Below are 19596 nucleotides of genomic sequence, written 5' to 3' on the forward strand. Positions count from 1 at the left end.
ACACTATCTGTCCCGGAGGATCTGTCTGCAGCGATGGCTTAACAACTCCCTTGCCGAACACCACAGGTGGCGTCACGAACTACATTTACCATTCACATATCGCCATTACTTGGGCGCCCAGGGCCACAGTCCGGGTCACCGCTGCTGTGACACTTCCCGCTGACACCGGCCCGGTACCGAGTACCCCGCGGCCCTGGGAGGGCGACCCAACTTGGCGTCACGAACAGGATGACGAGACCCGATGCCATCGGGTTCTGTGTACCTGAGATTTGCTGGACTTTGAACTTTTGAAAATGTGCAGAAGACCCAATTTAATAGACTGTGACATGGTTATTAAAAATGGCCGCTGGCGCAGAGAAGAAGGGCGTCAAGAGATGGGAGGTCCTAGGAAAAGACCGCGAAGAGTCTTGGGCCTCCCCTGCCTGAATTACTATGTGACAGCAACATGGCCCACTCCCCGAGGGGTTCGTATACTGGCTTGGTATGGAGGCGCTGGAAGAAGAAGGAGGGGCAGAAGAAGCCAGTGGCGGGAAAGGGGCCGAGGCAGGAAGAAGAACGCCAGAACGCCATTTTGGAGAGAGAGGGAAGGAGGCCTACGGAGTGCGCGGAGGTGGAATCGGATCTCCCTGGCGCCATGGCTGAAGGCTCCGACCCCGTCTCTGAGATGAGCCGCCAGCAGCTGGAGGACGAAATTGCCCAGCTGAAATGCCGCCTGCAACTGAGGCAGGAAACGCTATGGACCTTGAATCTGCAGCGCGCCCAGGAGGGGCCTACACCTGCGGTACCCGTGACACCGGTACCCGCCGCTGCTGCACCAGACCTCTTCCAGGAAGACCCTGTGGAGCCTAGAACCGCTGCCATGCCATCGGCAGCGTACTTTGTTCCCTCTCTGCCGCTACTACCGGAGGAGTTGTACACAGCACAGGGAGCTGGAGCAGCGGAAGAGAAGCCCCTGCCCGGACCTGATGCGGCTGCGCAGGTCCCGCCAGCGACCCCCACGGAGCCGGAGCTGCCATTGGCTCCACCGCCGTCCCCGGTGTCTCACCGGGCAGCGCCCGTTGCCACCATGCCTGCACCGAAGCGGAGGCCACACCACCAGGAAGCACCAGGTATATACCCCGGCCCTCCTAATGGGTTGCCCTCCGAATTCATGTTGTCCGAGGCGGGTTTGCGACAACTTGAAATGGGGCAGTTGGAAGAGTCCGCAGGGGGCGCTAGTCAGTCAGAGATGGGGCGGTGGAGGAGATCCCTACTGAGAAGGGTACGGCTGGAACAGGTGCGCACGATTCGACATCTTCGGGGAATAGAGGAGTCTAAGTCTCTTTGGGAAAGTGACCTTGGGATCTCTTCGCTGCCAAGTCCCCATGTAGTTGCCTATCGGCGCCGACAAGCTGCGGAATCCCTCGGTGCTAGGCCTCATACCAGAGCAGCAGAATCACCTATTGAGGAGCAGTTGATGGGCATTGAGATGCATCATGGGTTCCCTTTACCACAGCTTCAGTGCCCTATAGCAGGTAACCAGAATCAAGAAGAAGACACCACATCTGGTAGCAGTTTTATTTCAGCTTCCAGAACCCCAGGAGGGGATCAGCATAACTAACTCTCGTGACCCAGGAGGGTTTAGTTGCACCGTTGTGCCTCTTGTTTTATTTTTGACCATCATGGTTAGTTTTTGTTTTCCCAGTGTTGCCCTGTGTTGTTGGCAGCCTTCAAATTGAACTAGCGATCATGGACTTGGAGTGATCCAAAAACTTTTACCTGTAAATAGTTGCCCCTCTTTAAGTGCCTTCTCTTGGTTTTACATATGGACACTTTGCGAAGATGATGTCAAGATTTTACATATGGACACTTTGCGAAGATGATGTCTACCTCAAAGGACACTGCCAGAGATCCCGGCTGGGAGCGGTGTCCAGCACTTACAAGAATTATTGTTGAAAGTTTTAATGTGAAGTATTTGATAATGTGTCTTATGATAGCTTTTATATAGAATCATAGAATCATAGAATCGTAGAGTTGGAAGGGACCTCCTGGGCCATCTGGTCCAACCCCCTGCTCAAAGCAGGATTCGCTAAATCATCCCAGTCAGATGTCTGTCCAGCCTCTGTTTGAAGACTTCCATTGAAGGAGAACTCACCACTTCTCGTGGCAGCCTGTTCCACTCATTGATCACTCTAACTGTCAAAAAGTTTTTTCTAATATCTAATCTGTGTCTCCTCCCATTCAGTTTCATCCCATTGCTTCTAGTCTTTCCTTGTGCAAATGAGAATAAAGTTGATCCTTCTACAATGTGACAGCCCTTTAGATATTTGTAGACAGCTATTAAGTCTCCTCTCAGTCTTCTCTTTTGCAAACTAAACATTCCCAAATCCTGCAACCTTTCCTCATAAGACAGGGTTTGCAGACCGGTCAGCATTCTGGTCGCTCTTTTCTGAACTTGCTCCAGTTTGTTGATGTCTTTTTTAAAATGTGGTGCCCAAAACTGGACACAATATTCCAGATGAGGTCTGACCAAAGAGGAGTAGAGGGAAATAATGACTTCACGTGATCTAGACTGTATGTTTCTGTTAATACATCCTAGAATTGCATTTGCCTTTTTTGCTGCTGCATCACACTGTTGACTCATATTCAGTCTGTGATCTATTAGTATACCCAAGTCTTTTTCACATGTGCTGTCACTTAGCCCTATTCCTCCCATTCTATATATGCTTTTTTCATTTTTATTGCCCAGATGTAGTACTTTGCATTTCTCCCTGTTAAAAACCATTCTGTTAGTTGCTGCCCACTTCTCCAGTTTATTTAAATCTTTTTGAATCCTCTCTCTCTCTTCTCTAGTATTAGCTATCCCTCCTAGCTTTGTGTCATCAGCAAATTTAATCAGTTTACCCTCAATTCCTTCATCTAAATCGTTGATAAAGATGTTGAACAATACAGGGCCCAGGACAGAGCCCTGTGGTACCCCACTTGAGACATTCTTCCAACTGGATGTGCAGCCATTTACGACCACTCTTTGGGTCCGATCACTAAGCCAGTTATGAATCCGCCTAACAGTTGCCTTGTCCATTCCATACTTAGTCATTTTTTCAATAAGGATTGTATGAGAGACTTTGTCAAATGCTTTGCTGAAGTCAAGATATACTATATCTACAGCATTTCCTTGATCCACCCAATCAGTGATTCCGTCATAGAAGGAAATTAAGTTAGTCTGACATGACTTATTAGTTACAAACCCATGCTGACTCTGTTTAATCACTTCATTCTTATCCAGGTATTGACATACATGTTGTTTAATAATTTGTTCAAAGATCTTTCCTGGTATAGAAGTCAGACTCACCGGCCTATAGTTGCCTGGGTCCACCTTCTTCCCCTTTTTGAAGATAGGAACAACATTTGCTCTTCTCCAGTCTTCTGGCACTTCTCCTGTTCTCCAAGAATTTTCAAAGATTATGGAGAGGGGTTCAAAAATTTCTTCTGCTATCTCCTTCAGTACTCTGAGGTGTAATTCATCTGGACCTGGAGACTTGAATTCATTTAGGTTACCTAAGTGTTTCCTCACTATCTTTCTGTTTATAGATATCCTGGATTCTTCTATTCCCTTAATAGGACAGTGAATAACAGTTGATGTTACATTTCCTTTCTGAGAGAAAACAGATGCAAAATAGGAATTTAAAAGTTCAGCCTTCTCAACATCCTGTCTTACCATTTCATCATTTTCATCCTGTAAAAATCCTATAGCATCTTTGACTTTTCTTTTACTTTTGACATATCCCCAAAATCCTTTATTATTCCTTTTGACATCTCTTGCAAGCCTCAATTCATTTTCAGCTTTAGCTAATCTGATATGTGCCCTGCAGGTTCTGCAGACAGCATTATATTCTTCTTTAGATATGCCTCCCTCTTTCCATTTTATAAACATTTTTTTCTTCCTTTTTAGGGTGAGAAATGTTTTGATACAGAGATGAGAGATTTGAATAAAGAGTTGAAAATGTAAATGGTGAACCAGGTATCACAAGTGTCACTTGAAAGAAAGTAGAAAATGTGCACTAGAGAGAGAAGAAATGTGTACTAGAGAAGGAAAGATGAAGAATACTGAAGTGATAGTGAGTCACAGATAATAGCACTTAGAATTATGGATAGTATGAAAAATTGCACTTTTTGACATAGAATTTTAGGTAGTTGATTAATAACTGTTTGCAACGTTCAAGAATGAGTGCCTCTCATATTGGGAAGTATAGTATAAGAAATGTTTACTCAGCATTGAAAAATTTGTATGTTCCTGTACGGTCAACTTTGTTTATCTTGCAGCCCGCGGACGTGCTGTGTTTAACGGGGGGTATGTGGCGCCCCTGAGGCTCAGTCGCCACAGAGGTACTGCACCTTCTCCTAAGGTGTAGTGCCCCACCATCCAGGTAAGGTGGGAACTCCTTTCCACACTCCAACACTAGCACCCCACACAACAGGGTAGTTCAGCATAACCACATTGCGGCTCCTTGCTCAGAGGGTAGCAGAGCACCTTTGGTGGTTCCCTGCTTGGAACACTGGATGTGCTGGGAGGTGGGTGGAGTTTAGGGTACATAAAAAAGTGGGACAGTTCCAGGATTGAGGTTCAGTCAGGTTAGTCTGACAGAAGGTCGGTCGGGTAGGAAGTCACTCAGACAGGAGTGAGGATCCCTGGAAGAAGGGATGGAGGAAGGAGTGCTGCAGCTGCCTCAGTGATCTGAGCCAGCTGGCACGGGAAGGGAAAAGAAGGAGAAAGACGTAGAACTGAAATCTAAGCTTCCATAAGAAAGAAAGACAAGTACGGAATGAAGGAGTAGAGAGAACAGAGAGGACGTGGGTTATAGAAGGAACCCTGCCTATAGGTTCTCAGCGCAAGGCCGGGGCCCGGTCCCCGAGGTTGTATGGACACTTATGGTTCTGCAGCAGACACCGGTGGAGTAGTTGGCTGTAAATGCATTACTCCCATCTAAGACTTGAGGGCACAACAGCAACACGGATAGAGAGTAGGGACTTAGGAGTAGAGAATCCCCGAAGCAGGCTACAGCTGTCTGCCGTACAAGTAGAGTTCTTGGGAACATCTGTCAGGAGGGACTCCAGCGTACCACGGTACTGGAGATCTTCACAATTAAAGGCGCTTTAGAGGAGACGTTCAGGAAAGGCACATAAGTTGGCGGTGTGTGGAAGGGAGCTTTCCATCTTGCCTGGAGGTTGACTGAGTCCCAGACCCGGAGGACACGGCACAGAAGCGGGCACTAAAGACTGTGAGTAAAGCTTTGGATCTACATGCCTTGGTGTCCTCCATTCCTTCCTGCGTCCGTCCGCCTGGCACTGCTACATCCCCTGCGCCGGACACTACACCATCTCAGTGTCCCCACATTTACACTGCCCTGGGACATCAGCCCTGCCTGTGAAGGGCTCTACCATCACTGCTGCACCACACCATCTGTCCCGGAGGATCTGTCTGCAGCGTCGGCTTAATACTCTGCAGCGTCGGCTTAATACCTCCCTTGCCGAACACCACAGGTGGCGTCACGAACTACATTTACCATTCACATATCCCATTACTTGGGCGCCCAGGGCCACGGTCCGGGTCACCGCTGCTGTGACACTTCCCGCTGACACCGGCCCGGTACCGAGTACCCCGTTGCCCTGGGAGGGCGACCCAAGACCACAAGACATTCTCCAATAATAATCCATGAAATATAAAAGACGTTCATATAATAAACACCTAGCACTAGGTTCAAGGAGGACCATATGCGGGCATTAAGGTTTATTATCATGGGCTTTGCTATCATGCAATCTATTTTGGTCTGCAGGGTATAGGCTAGGTGTTTATCTATTATTGGGGAATGTCTTGTGGTCTCTTATTTATTGATGAGCCATAGTTCTGACCAAGAGGCAGAAGTGGCATTAATGGCGTTGGACGGGGAGGCTCGGGATTCCGTAGTGCTGAGGCCCCCGGGGCAGCGAAATGGGTCGCCCTCCCAGGGGTGTGGGGTACTCGGTACCGGGCCGGTATCGGCGGGATGTGTCACAGCGGCGGTGACCCGGACCGTGGCCCTGGGCGCCCAAGTAATAGGAAGATGTGAATGGTGGAATGTAGTTGGATGAAGAGTTCGTGACGCCACCTGTGGTGTTCGGCAAGGGAGGTGTTAAGCCGACGCTGAAGACAGATCCTCCGGGACAGATGGTGAGGTGCAGCAATGATGCTATAGCCCTCCACAGGCAGGGCTGTTGTCCCAGGGCAGTGTAGATGTGGAGTGTTTGGCGCAGGGGATGTAGCAGTGTCAGGCGGACGGACGCAGGAGGGAATGGAGGACACCAGGGCATGTAGTTCCAAAGCTTTACTCACAGTCTGTAGTGCCCGCTTCTGTGCCGTGTCCTTCGGGTCAGGGACTCAGTCAACCTCCAGGCAAGATAGAATGCTCCCTTCCACACTCCGCCAACTTATGTGCGTTTCCTGAACGTCTCCTCTATAGCGCCTTTAAGCATGAAGATCTCCTAGTACTGAGTTACACTGGAGTTCCTCCTGACAGATGTTCCCAAGAACTCTACTTGTACGGCAGACAGCTGTAGCCTGCTTCGGGGACTCTCTACTCCTGAATCCCGGCTCTCTATCCATGTTGCTGTTGTGCCCTCAAGTCTTAGATAGGAGTAATGCATTTACAGCCCACTACACCAACGGTGTCTGCTGCAGAACCATTAGTGTTCAACCTCAGGGACCGGGCCCCGGCTTTGCGCTTAGAACTTCTAGGCAGGGCTCTTCCTCTAACCCACGTCCTCTATGTTCCCTTTTACTCCTACGTTCCGTACTTGTCTTTTCCCTTCTATGGAAGCTCAGGCTTCGGTTCAATGTCCTTCTCCTTCTTTCCTTTCCTTTCCTTTCCCGTGCCAGCTGGCTCAGGTCACTGAGGCAGCTTGCAGCACTCCTTCCTCCATCCCTCTTCCAGGGATCCCCACTCCTCCCGAGTGGCTTCCTCTCCTACTCAACCTCCGAACTCAACTGAATCTCAATCCTGGAACCGTCCCACTCTTTTATTTGTATACTCAACTCTACCCACCTCCCAACACGTCTAGTGTTCCAAGCAGGGAACCACCAAAGGTGCTCTGCCTCTCTCTAAGCAAGGAGCCGCAATAAGGTTTTGCTGAACTACTCTATTGTGTGGGGTGCGAGTGTTGGAGCGTGGTCAGGAGCCCCCAACTTACCTGGATGGTGGGGCACCACACCTTAGGAGAAGGTGCAGTACCTCTGTGGCGACTGAGCCTCAGGGGCACCACATACCCCCCGTTAAACACAGCACGTCCACGGGCTGCAAGGCAAACAAAGTTGACAGTACAGGAACATACAAATTTTTACAATGCTAAATAAACATTTCTTATACTAAACTTCCCAATGTGAGAGGCAATCATTCTTGAACGTTGCAAACTGTTATTAATTAACTATTTAAAATTCTAAGTCAAAAAGTGCAATTTTCCATACAATTCTTAATTCAAAGTGCTATTATCTGTTACTCACTATCACTTCAGTATTCTTCATCTTTCCATCTCTAGTACACATTTCTTTTTCTCTCTCTAGTGCACATTTTCTACTTTCTTTCAACTCTGAGTGACAACCTTGATGCCTGGTTCATCATCTACATTTTCAATTCTTTATTCAAATCTCTCATCTCTGTATCAAAACATTCCTAATTCTATATAAAAGCCATTTCCTAGTTACCAATACTCTTATAAGATAAATCATTATCAAATACTTCATATTAAAACTTTTCAACAATTCTTGTAAGTGCTGGACACCGCTCCCAGCCGGGATCTCTTGCAGTGTCCTTTGATTGGAGTCATGCTCCAAATGAGGTAGACGTAATCTTCGCAAAGTGTCTATATGTAAAACCAAGAGAGGGCACCTAAATAGGTGCAACTATTTACAAACAAAAGTTTTTGGATCACTCCAAGTTCATGATCGCTCAGTTCAAATGTAGAGGCTGCCAACAACACAGGGCAACACTGGGAAAGCAAAAACTAAACCATGATGGTCAAAAATAGAACAAAAGGCACAATGGTGCATATAAACCCTCCTGGGTAACGAGAGTTAGTGTACGTTACTAGTGCTGGTCCCCTCCTGGGGTTCTGGAAGCTGCTGATTGGGTACTGCTACCAGATGTGATACTTTGGGTGTCTTCATCCTGTTGCTGGTTGCTTGCTAGTTCCAGTGCGCTGGTGCTGGTGCGTGGCCTAGCACTGAGGGATGCCGCAGCTTGTTGGCGCTGATAGGCGACTACATGGGGACTCGGCAGCCAAGGGATCCCAAGGTCACTATCCCAAAGCGACCTAGACTCCTCCAATCCCCGAAGATGCAGAATTGTGCGTGCCTGTTCCAGCCGCATTCTTCTCAGTAGGGACCTCCTCAACCTCCACATTTCTGACAGTCTAGTGCCCCCAGCTGACTCTTCCAACTGCTCCATTTCGAGTTCCCGCAAGTTGCCTCCGACAACGTGAAGTTGGGGGGCAACCCATTAGGAGGGCCGGGGTATATACCTGGTGCCTCCCGGCGGTGCGGTCTCTGTTCCGATGCAGGAATAGTGGCAGTGGACGCTGCTCGGTGGGACACCGGGGACGGCGGTGGAGCTAACGGCGGCTCTGGGTCCGCGGGGGTTTCTGTAGGGGCCTGCGCAGCCGCGTCAGGTCCGGACGGGGGCTTCTCTTCCTCCGCCTCAGCTCCCTGTGCTGTGTACAACTCCTCTGGTAGTAGCGGCAGAGAGGGAACAAAGTACGCTGCCGGTGGCATGGCAGCGGTTCCAGGCTCCACAGGGTCTTCCTGGAAGAGGTCCGGTGCAGCAGCGGCGGGTACCGGTGTCACGGGTACCGCAGGTGTAGGCCCCTCCTAGGCGCGCTGCAGGTTCAATGTCCATAGCGCTTCCTGCCTCAGTTGCAGGCGGCGCATCAGCTGGGCAATTTCGTCCTCCAGCTGCTGACGGTTCATCTCCGCTACGGGGTTGGAGCCTTCAGCCATGGCGCCGGGGAGATCCACTTCCCCGCTCTCCGCAGGCCTCCTTCCCTCTCTCTCCAAGATGGCGTTCTGGCGTTCATCTCCCTCCTCTCTCGGCCCCTTTCCCGCCACTGGATTCTGTCCCTCCTTCTTGGGGCGGCGTCTTCTTCCAGCGCCTCCATACCAAGCCAGTATACGAACCCCTCGGAGGGTGGGCCATGTTGCTGTCAAATAGTAATTCAGGCAGGGGAGGCCCAAGACTGTTCGCGGTCTTTTCCTAGGACCTCCCATCTCGTCATGCCCTTCTTCTCCACGCCAACGGCCATTTTTAATGTTCATTTCACAGTCTATCAAACTGGGTCTTCTGCACATTCTCAAAAGTTTTAAGTCCAACAAATCTTAGGCGCACAGAACCCGATGGCATCGGGTCTCGTCATCCTGTTTGTGACGCCAAGTTGCGTTGCCCTCCCAGGGCCGTGGGGTACTCGGTACCGGGCCGGTATCAGGGGGATGTGTCACAGCGGCGGTGACCCGGACCGTGGCCCTGGGCGCCCAAGTAATAGGAAGATGTGAATGGTGGAATGTAGTTAGATGAATAGTTCGTGACGCCACCTGTGGTTTTCGGCAAGGGAGGTGTTAAGCCGATGCTGCAGACATCCTCTGGTGTGGTGCAGCAATGATGTTATAGCCCTCCACAGGCAGGGCTGTTGTCCCAGGGCAGTGTAGATATGGAGACACTTAGATGATGTAGTGTCTGGCGCAGGGGATGTAGCAGTGCCAGGCGGAAGGACGCAGGAAGGAATGGAGGACACAAAGGCATGTAGTTCCAAAGCTTTACTCACAGTCTGTAGTGCCCGCTTCTGTGCCGTGTCCTCCGGGTCTGGGACTCAGTCAACCTCCAAGCAAGATGGAATGCTCCCTTCCACACTCCGCCAACTAATGTGCCTTTCCTGAACGTCTCCTCTATAGCGCCTTTAAGTGTGAAGATCTCCTAGTACTGAGTTACACTGGAGTTCCTCCTGACAGATGTTCCCAAGAACTCTACTTGTACGGCAGACAGCTGTAGCCTGCTTCGGGGACTCTCTACTCCTAAGTCCCGGCTCTCTATCCGTGTTGTTGTTGTGCCCTCAAGTCTTAGATGGGAGTAGCGAATTTACAGCCCACTACTCCACCGGTGTCTGCTGCAGAACCATTAGTGTTCATACAACCTCGGGGACCGGGCCCCGGCCTTGCGCTTAGAACTTCTAGGCAGGGGTCTTCCTCTAACCCACGTCCTCTATGTTCCCTTTTACTCCTGCGTTCCGTACTTGTCTTTTCCCTTCTATGGAAGCTCAGGTTCCGGTTCAATGTCCTTCTCCTTCTTTCCTTTCCTGTGCCAGCTGGCCCAAATTCTCTAGGTAGAAATGCTTTTGGGCCAGTACCAGGAGGTATTCGCCAACCATGAGGATGATTTTGGATGTACCACAGCCATTACGCACAGCATTCCCATGGCAGGAACGGCTCCCATCAGACAGCGGTATCGGCAGATTCCCCCGCAACTATATCAGGAGGTGAAAACTTTACTGGGCCAAATGCTGCGGAAAGGAGTTATCCGAGAAAGCCAGAGTCCCTAGGCAGCCCCCATCGTGTTAGTCCGCAAGAAGGATGGCACCTAGCGGTTCTGTGTGGACTATCGGAAATTGAACGTTTGTACCATCAAAGACTCATACCCGCTGCCTCGGATAGAGGAGTCCCTATCCGCCCTGGGGAAGGCGACATGCTTCTCGACTTTAGATCTGGCCAGCGGGTACTGGCAGGTGCCAATGTCAGAGGAAGACCGTGCCAAGACCGCGTTCATTCTCCCCATGGGACTGTTCGAATTTAATCGTATGCTGTTTGGGCTGGCCAACGCCCCTGGGACCTTCCAACAGCTGATGGAGCAGTGTCTGGGAGATCTCAACTTCGAGCCCACATTGATATACCTGGACGACATCATCATCATGCCACCACATTTGAGGACCACCTGGTTGGGGCAGGTGCTCGGGCGGCTGCAGAAGTATGGGTTGAAGGTAAAGCCCCAGAAATGCCACTTGTTTCGTACACAGATCGAATACCTGGGGCATACCGTCTCCGCCGAAGGCGTTAGACCATCCATGGAAAAGGTCGCCGCGATCCAAGGGTGGCCTACTCCCGAGACAGTAAAAGATGTACGAGCCTTCCCGGGGCTGGCCGGATATTACTGTCACTTCGTAAAGAACTTTGCAAGACGCGCTCGAGCCCTGCAAGACCTGCAGAAAGGGGCCCTTGCCGGAGCGAATGGATGGAAGATTCAGTGGCGCGAACCACAAGAAGAGGCCTTCCGAGATCTCAAAGCCACCCTCTCGGACACCCCGGTGTTAGCGTATGCAGATTTCTCACAGCCGTTAATACTGCACACTGACGGGAGCCTACACTGGCTAGGTGCTGTATTGTCCCAAGTACAAGACGGCCGGGAAAGAGTGATCACTTACGGCAGTCGATCACTCCACGACTCCGAACGAAATCCCGACAATTACAGCTCCTTTAAGCTCGAACTCCTCGCAGTAGTGTGAGCTATGACGAAGCGGATCGTAGAGTGCCTGGCGGGCTCCGAGGTGGTGGTACGAACTGACAATAACCCGCTGGCCCACCTCGAAAATGCCAAATTAGGGGCTCTGGAGCCACGATGGGTGGCCCGGATGGCCAAATTCAAGTACAAAATCATCTATAAAAGGGGAGCGGAGAATGTGCATGCCGACACCCTCTCCAGGATCCGGCGTACAACCCCAGGGCAAAGTCGAGATGACGAACTGAAAGGAGAGGAAACGCCGTTCGCTCTGGCCCCCCCCGGCCTTACGGCCACCACGCAAGAACAATCCCATATGGAGCCCCCAAGAGGCATGCTAGAACAACCCCATGATAAGTGGATCCAGCAACAGCAGAAGGATGGAGAAATTGGACCCCTACGTCAATGGGTGGCCACCGGCAAAATACCTAACGACTCCCAGAGGTAGACCTTGACTCAGGACACGTTGTTAATGCTGCGCCAATGGGAGAAATTAGTGATCAGAAAGGGACTATTGCACCGCAAGGCAGTATTGCGGACGACATCAGCAACAGCTTGGCAGGTAGTCGTGTCGGGAGCCCAACTTGGTGAACTAGCTCGAGAAGCCCATGAAAAAGGAGTTCATTTCGGGGCTCAAAAGACTTTTCAGAGGTTACAGCAAATGGTGTACCATCCTCGCTTACAAACTGCAGTGGAAGAGGCTTGCCGTGCGTGTCGCCTATGCGAGCTAGCTTAGCCACCCGCACAGCGGGCCCCAGTACAAACAATAGTAGCATCGGCACCCCTCGAACTCTTGATGATTGACTATTTGACCATTGGCCCCGCGCACCAGGGGTATGAACATAGCTACACCGTCTATATGGTATCGATAAGTCCCGGACCACTCCGTACCACCCACAGGGGAATGGGGCCTGCGAACGATTTATTCGAACGCTAATTCAAATGTTACGCACTCTGGCGATAAACCGGAAGGCCCGCTGGCCTGAGTACATCCCTGAACTGGTGTGGGTTTATAACAACCGGGTACACCGAGTCACCGGTTACAACCCTTACTCGCTGCTATTTGGCCGGGAAGGCAAGGGGATCATGGAGGTGGAATTAAATCTGTAAGAGCAACAACCGTGGACAGGGGTCTCGTCGTGGGTCCGGAACCACCGGCATCGGCTACAAACCCTGCACCGAATCATCCACACAAAACTCCAGGACCTGGAACATCCAGGGGGGACTCTGCCTCAACCCATCGACCTCTGGGCCGGGGATCGGGTACTCATACGTGATCAGCACACTCAGAACAAGCTGGAAGCCCGCTGGGAAGAGAGTCCATATCGAGTATTGCGCCGAGGAAACCCGACGGGCCAGTGTACGAAATACAACCTGAGAAAGACGGTGATCTCCCTACCCATACCGTGCACCGTAATATGTTATGGCCCTGTGCTTCCACCAACCCCACACGACCCGAGACCACGCCTCAGGTCCCAGAACCTCTGCCAGCAGTATGGGATGAGGACGATGAGGAAGACCTCCCAGCAGTACAAACGGACACTTCAAGGAATAATATCCCAGCGGACCCAGTCGACCCACCAGGCCCGACCGACCCGCCACCTTCCACCACCCAAGAAGACTCCACTACAGTTGAATCAAGACGCTCGGAGCGGGCAACAGCTGGCAAACCCCCCGAATCTACGAACAGGATTAGTTTGTATGGCAAAGGAGAACTGGCGAGCATACAGGATGGCCGAGTGTAGGAGGAGAAGTCCCCTCTGTGTATCCGGGCTGGAACCAAGGGGGCCGTCACCAAGGTTCCTAGGGAGACTGTTTCCGGGGGACACAATTGGGGCCGGACCGCAGAGACTTCTAGAAAGGTTGGGGGAGGAGCTACTATAAAAGGGGCTGAGGACGCCAACAGGAGTCAATCAACGCAGCAGGAGAGGAGAAGAGAGGAAGCTAAAGGGCACCAGAGAACCAGAGCGAGAGCCAGAACCAGAGCAAGCAGAACAGAGCAGCGATGGGAGAGACTGAAGGGAGACTCACTGCTAACAGAAGGGAGACGGCACCGAGCTGTCCAACGGAGAGACCCCGCCCGGCTCTGCCCCGCAGGTGTGGCCTGTATGCTGCCACCAGCTGCCGCCACCGCTCAGCTCCGACCCGCTGGTGCGGCCCGACTGCTCCCGCCCGCGGCGGCCGCCGCCCGACTCGGTATGACCCGTCCGCTCCCGCCCGTGGCAGCCGCTGCCCGACTCCACCCCGCGGGTGTGGCCTGTCCGCTGCCGCCCGCGGCTGCTCCACTCCAGCCTGCAGTTGCGGCCTGTCTGCTACCGCCTGCGGCCCCCGCAGCTCGGCTCTGGCCCACGGCTGCGGCCTACGCCGTCCGGACCCCGGGCAACGCCATCCCACCTCCGCCGGGAGGTGTGATGCAGAGGAACTCTTCAGGGGCCTGCTGTGCCCCCACTTTGCCAGGGCGTAGGAATGCCCGAAGTCTCCGCCAAATCTTCATCGGCTGGGCCCAGCAGCTGATACGCCGAAGCATCATCGATCATTGCTCTGCCAGACGTCAGAGAGGATAAGTGACACGTTGTTGTTAACATTCTGGACCCGTAGGTGGCCATACCGCAGCCCTATAATGACCGGTCTTTGCCGGGTTAGTCGTATTTGTGTTACTAGTGTATTCTTGTGTTGATCCCTGCGAGGATAACTGCTGTTAATGGATCACCCTCCCAGGGCTGTGGGGTACTCGGTACCAGGCCAGTCTCTCACAGGGGAATGTCACAGCAGCGGTGACCCGGTCCGTGGCCCTGGGCGCCCATGTAAAAGGGGTTAAGTGATGGAATAAAGTTTATGAGTGAATGATTCGTGACGCCACCTGTGGTGTTCATCAATGAAGATGTTAAGCTGACGCTGCAGACAGATCCTCTGGGACAGATGGTGTGGTGCAGCAATGATATTGTGGCCCTCCACAGGTAGGGCAGTAGTCCCAGGGCAGTGTAGATGAAGTGATAAGGGAGAGACGTGAATGGTGCAGTGTCAGGCACAGAGATGTAGCAGTGCTGAGGGTGTTGCAGGAAGAAGGCAAGGACACAACAGGGTGCAGTTTCTTTACCTTTACTTTGCTTGGCAAATGCAGTCCAGGGTCCAGATTACAGATGGCACAGGAGCTGGCTAGCCTGGAAGCAATTTAGGAATCTCTCTATGTAGATGGGTTGTGTAGTCTCCTTCCTAGCGCTTATTTTTAGGTACTTGCAGTACTGTGTTACACTGAAGTTCCACTTGCTTATTCTCTTTAGAACTCCCTTGTATGGCAGACAGCTGTAGCCTTCCTTCCCTGGCTCACACGACGCTGTGCCTCCGAGTCTTATGAGGGAATAGAGCATTTACAGCTTCCTATTCCTCCGGTTTCTGTTGCAGGACCATCAATCTCCCAGCTCTTTTCCTCCACGTCCACACACGTTGCCCTCCTCACACGAACTCCTATTTTCCCTTCCTGGCCCCCAGAGAGTAGCTCTTCCCCCAATTTTGGTTCAGAGCTCCCTCTGCTGGCCTGGAATGGAAACTGTGTTGTGTGTCTTGATAAACTGCCAGAGAGATGCCCCATTGCTTCCAAGCATGACATCACCCTCCCTAGGAGGAAGGCAATGCCACTGTGGCGACCATACTCCTGGGGGCACCACATTAACTTGTTTGGTTGCTCGAGATAGCCCCTATAGGCATATATATATATATATATATATATATATATAAAAGTTACATCTTAAAGTTCCTCCCGTCTCCCACCTCGTCACTGCATCCCGCGTACCTGCGATTACTACATACATTGCACAAACAAACCTAATTGGGGGGTGGAGCAGCTCGAGCACTGGAAGTGTATATAGAATTTTAGGGATTATTCATATTTTCCTGATACCTGGCCTCCATGTGTAATGCAGGATCTGCCACTCTCAACTTGTCCTCCATGTGTAGTGCAGGGTCTGTCAATCTCTACCAATCCTCCATGTGTAGTGTGGCATCTGTCACACTCTACCAATCCTCCATGTGTAATGTGGGGTCTGTCACTCTCTACCTGTCCTCCATGTGTAATGTGGGGTCTGTCACTCTCTACCTGTCCTCCATGTGTAATGTGGGGTCTGTCACTCTCTACCTGTCTTCCATGTGTAATGTGGGGTCTGTCACTCTCTACCTGTCCTCCATGTGTAATGTGGGGTCTGTCACTCTCTATCTGCCCTCCATGTGTATTTTGGGTCTGCCGCTCTCTACCTGTCCTCCATGTGTAGAGCGGGGGTCTGTCACTCTCTACCTGTGAGCAGGTTGCGGGGTGCATTGACAGACAAGAGACAGAGCAAGGATTAACTGGGTTTAATTTACAGTGGGATACTCCACGCTGGGAAGTAAAGGGTTAAACAAGGGATGAAGCAGTTCAAATGTAACATTGTAGGTAGGATTAAAGTACAGTAAAGACAGTAAGGGCAGTTCTTGTGGGGTTAACTTATCCTATCCGCCGATTCTCAGGCCGTGGGTGTTATGAAGCCGTGATGGCGCCAACAACGACTGGTGCAATGCTTGCGAAGGTCCTGGAAATAACGGTCATCTGACTACTGGCGGCAGCGGTTGATCTCCTGTACCTTCCGCTGAGCCCCTAGTCTATGTACCAGTGTAGCTGGAAGGATGGAGGCCACAGCACTGTCTGAGCCCAACGTGGTCTGGCAAACGTATACTGGAGAAGCAGCGCACAGATCACAGTTCCACCCTCGGTCTCTCTCAGGTGGTACACGCACGGTACTCATGGACCCGTAGCACTCAGCTCCTTGCTTAGTAATGATCAGTGAGCACACTGCACTTCCTTTCTCACAATCTCTGCTGGCATTGGCGGGGATGCTCCGGCGCGGGCCTGCGTCGTTCTGGTGCTCGAGGGAAGGCGAGCACACTCCTGTCTGCTGCGCGCTGTCTCGTCCCGCCAAGTCTGCCTGTTTCCGCGCACGCTGTCGTCTCAGAGCCTTAGTCACACCCCCTGCTGGTAAGTGCAAAGGTCTTATCAGAAATGGAACAAATTGTATATAACATACTTTGTCAAGCACTAATTCAAATTTATGCCCCTATATTTGTTATTACAATGCCGCACTTTACCTTTTTGCATTAAGCCCTAACAAGTGCCTCTGATTATTGCACTGCAGCACTTTTTTCACTGCAGCACTTTCCCCATTTTTTATACTGTTCAATACCTTTACCATTGCACTGCAGCACCTTTACTATTGCACTGCAGCACCTTTACTATTGCACTGCAGCACCTTTACTATTGCACTGCAGCACCTTTACTATTGCACTGCAGCACTTTCTATAGTGATATGAATTTAATAGCTATTTGCATTTTTTTCAGTATTCTATACATGATTGCACCGCAGCACTTTTTATAGCATTCATCATTTTATAAAGTTTTTTTGGCACTGTTGCACATTTTATAGGGTTTATTAACCTTCAGCACTTTATATTTTGTTTACATTAATATTAACCCTTTAATTGTTGTGTTTCTACTATTTCACATTATTTCTATATTAGTGCATTATTAATTTGGTAGCTTAATTTTGGTACATGCATTTAATTATTTATTAATTTTGATGGTTATAATTATGGTATTATTGTGCTATGCAGTAAATTATATATGAATGTACTATGAGCTATGTATTTTGACGGGCTATGTACTTGGATATTTAAATATATTTTTGTATAAATTTCATGAAATATTACTATTTTAAACGTGCTCTGTTTCAGCTATTTTTATTATTATTATTTGGTATACCTAAGGGTATGTGCACACGCTGCGGTTTTGCTGCGGTTTTGCTGCGGTTTTGGCCCTGCAGAACTGCAGCATTTCCGCAGACATGGTACTTTACCATGTTAGCCTATGGGTTTTAAAAACCGCAGTGCTCACGCTGCGGTTTTTTACCTGCGGAAAAGCTGCGGGTTTTTTTCCGCAGCATGTCAATTGTTTCTGCGGATTCTGCTGCGGTTTGCCACCTATTCCATTGTCCAGGTGTCAAACCGCAGGGCAAAACCGCAGGCCAAACCGCAGCAAAACCGCAGGTCACTTTACCTGCGGTTTTACTTGCGATTCCGCAGGAAAAAACCCGCAGGTGAATCTGCAGTGTGTGCACATACCCTAATAAATATTAATAAAATATATTTATATACTATTTCTTTTATGGTCTTTAAATGCACATTTTCTTATAGGATTTTAAGTGCAAAGGTGGTCCGGTTCACTAAGCTTTCCTCTGAACAACAGAGGAAACAATTCCGGACCCGGCACAAAACAGGTACCCCTGGTCTGGTCCTTCTTATATACCTGCCCTCCATGTGTAGTGAAATGTCTGTCACTCATTAACTGCCCTCCATGTGTATTTCGGGGTCTGTCACTCTCTACCTATCCTCCATGTGTAGTGCAGGGTCTGTCACTCTCTACCTGTCCTCCATGTGTAGAGCGGAGTCTGTCATTCTCTACCTGTCCTCCATAATAATAATAATAATAATAATTTTATTTTGATATCGCCAACACATTCACATTTTAGAGGGGACTTGTACAGACAATGAAAGACATTACAGCATAACAATAATCACATAGATCAACAGATACTAGACACGAAAGGTGGATGGTAACAATTGCTTATATTGTTCGGACCAGCCATAGTGTAAGAATCGGGTGTTAATGCTGAAAGAAACCGGTTATCAGCCTGAATATGCAGCAGTATAGACACAGAGGGCTATTAAATACATAAAGCATGTGAGAACAAGATACAAGGAACCTGGTTATGGTGAAAATTTTGAATGTTCATCACAGGGATAGTTAGGTTCCTGTCACTCCTTACAGCTGCTGCATTCAAGACAGATTGTAGGGGGAGAGTTTAGTAAGAGGAAGACCGATTAGCAGAGAATTACAATAGTCCAGACAAGAATGAATAAGAGCAACAGTAAAAGTAAGAAAAGGTTGAATTCTAGAAATGTTTTTGAGGTGCAGATAACTAGAGCGAGCCAGTGATCCGAATTTGGGGGTGAATGAAAGATCTGAATCAAGTATATTCTGCCTTCAAGCACGCTGACATGATGTGCAATCCAGCATACAGCATAAACCACAGCTCTGTCTTCCAAAATAAGCAGACTGTTCTCTGTAGTCTAACTTGTTTATTTGTGAAGAGTATAGAACATGTGGTAAAACTGTAAAGAATACAATGACATACATAAGTATTGGGCAGATGACCACACAGTTAATACAGATACAGGAAGCATTTAGTGTGATGCAATTTACATAGAAAGAAAACACCGGTGTCCAATTACATCTACTGACCACTGACTACTATGCAGCTAATAAACTCTCTGCACACACTGCATTGTAAGAAAGATTAAGCTTACCAGATATGCATTAACCAGATAACGAATTCAAGTTGGAGAATTAAGATGGAGGACAGGTAAACACGTGCATTCTATGATATACACAGAAGCAAAATGGCCCTTCTTCATCCCAGAATACATTGCTTCCTTCCCACAAAGCACTGCTTCAATCACATAGTGCATTGCTTCTGTTAAAGGCACAGACTATATAATGATATCAAAAACACTGCTATAAATTCAGCCACCACTAGATGGTGCTATAATTGTGAAGTACAGTATTCAGTTGTACGGGACATCTTGTTCTCCAGACTCCATTTTTGTGCTTGCGACGCCATTTTGTTGTTTATGAGTTAAATTTTGTAACTTAACTAGGTGAAAGTTCGCGGCTGTAATGAAACCAGACTGTCCCAGTCCGAGCAAGATATGAGACCCTAAAAGAATGTGCTATTGTTCTATTCTCTACGTCACGTAGCTAGGGACATATTCTGATTTTCTTGCAATATTATTGGCTTATAAAGTGAATGTATTAAGACGATGCTATTGGTAGCTGAGTACTTTGCATAATTAAGCAAAATACTATAAAAAGGTGACATAATAAAGGGGGTTAGTGATCTGCCTTGATCCTCCCGTACAGAAACCCCTGTCTCCGTGTGGTCATTCCCAGTTGCTAGCAACGCCCTGTGAA

General features: G+C 49.6%; 1 long non-coding RNA gene across 1 annotated transcript; it reads right to left on the reverse strand.

Annotated features, from left to right (window-relative positions):
- Positions 1–15875: 15875 nt before the first annotated feature.
- On the reverse strand, positions 15876–19064 carry LOC141073745 (uncharacterized). Its single transcript, XR_012227060.1, has 2 exons — positions 18933–19064; positions 15876–16545 (listed from the first exon to the last, which is right to left on the reverse strand). It is a non-coding gene; the product is annotated as an uncharacterized lncRNA (long non-coding RNA).
- Between the last annotated feature and the right edge of the window lie 532 nt (positions 19065–19596).

The sequence above is a fragment of the Dendrobates tinctorius genome, unplaced genomic scaffold (assembly GCF_039654945.1).
Source record: "Dendrobates tinctorius isolate UK_male_01 unplaced genomic scaffold, ASM3965494v1 ptg000315l, whole genome shotgun sequence".
In the NCBI taxonomy this organism is placed as follows: Eukaryota; Metazoa; Chordata; class Amphibia; order Anura; family Dendrobatidae; genus Dendrobates; species Dendrobates tinctorius.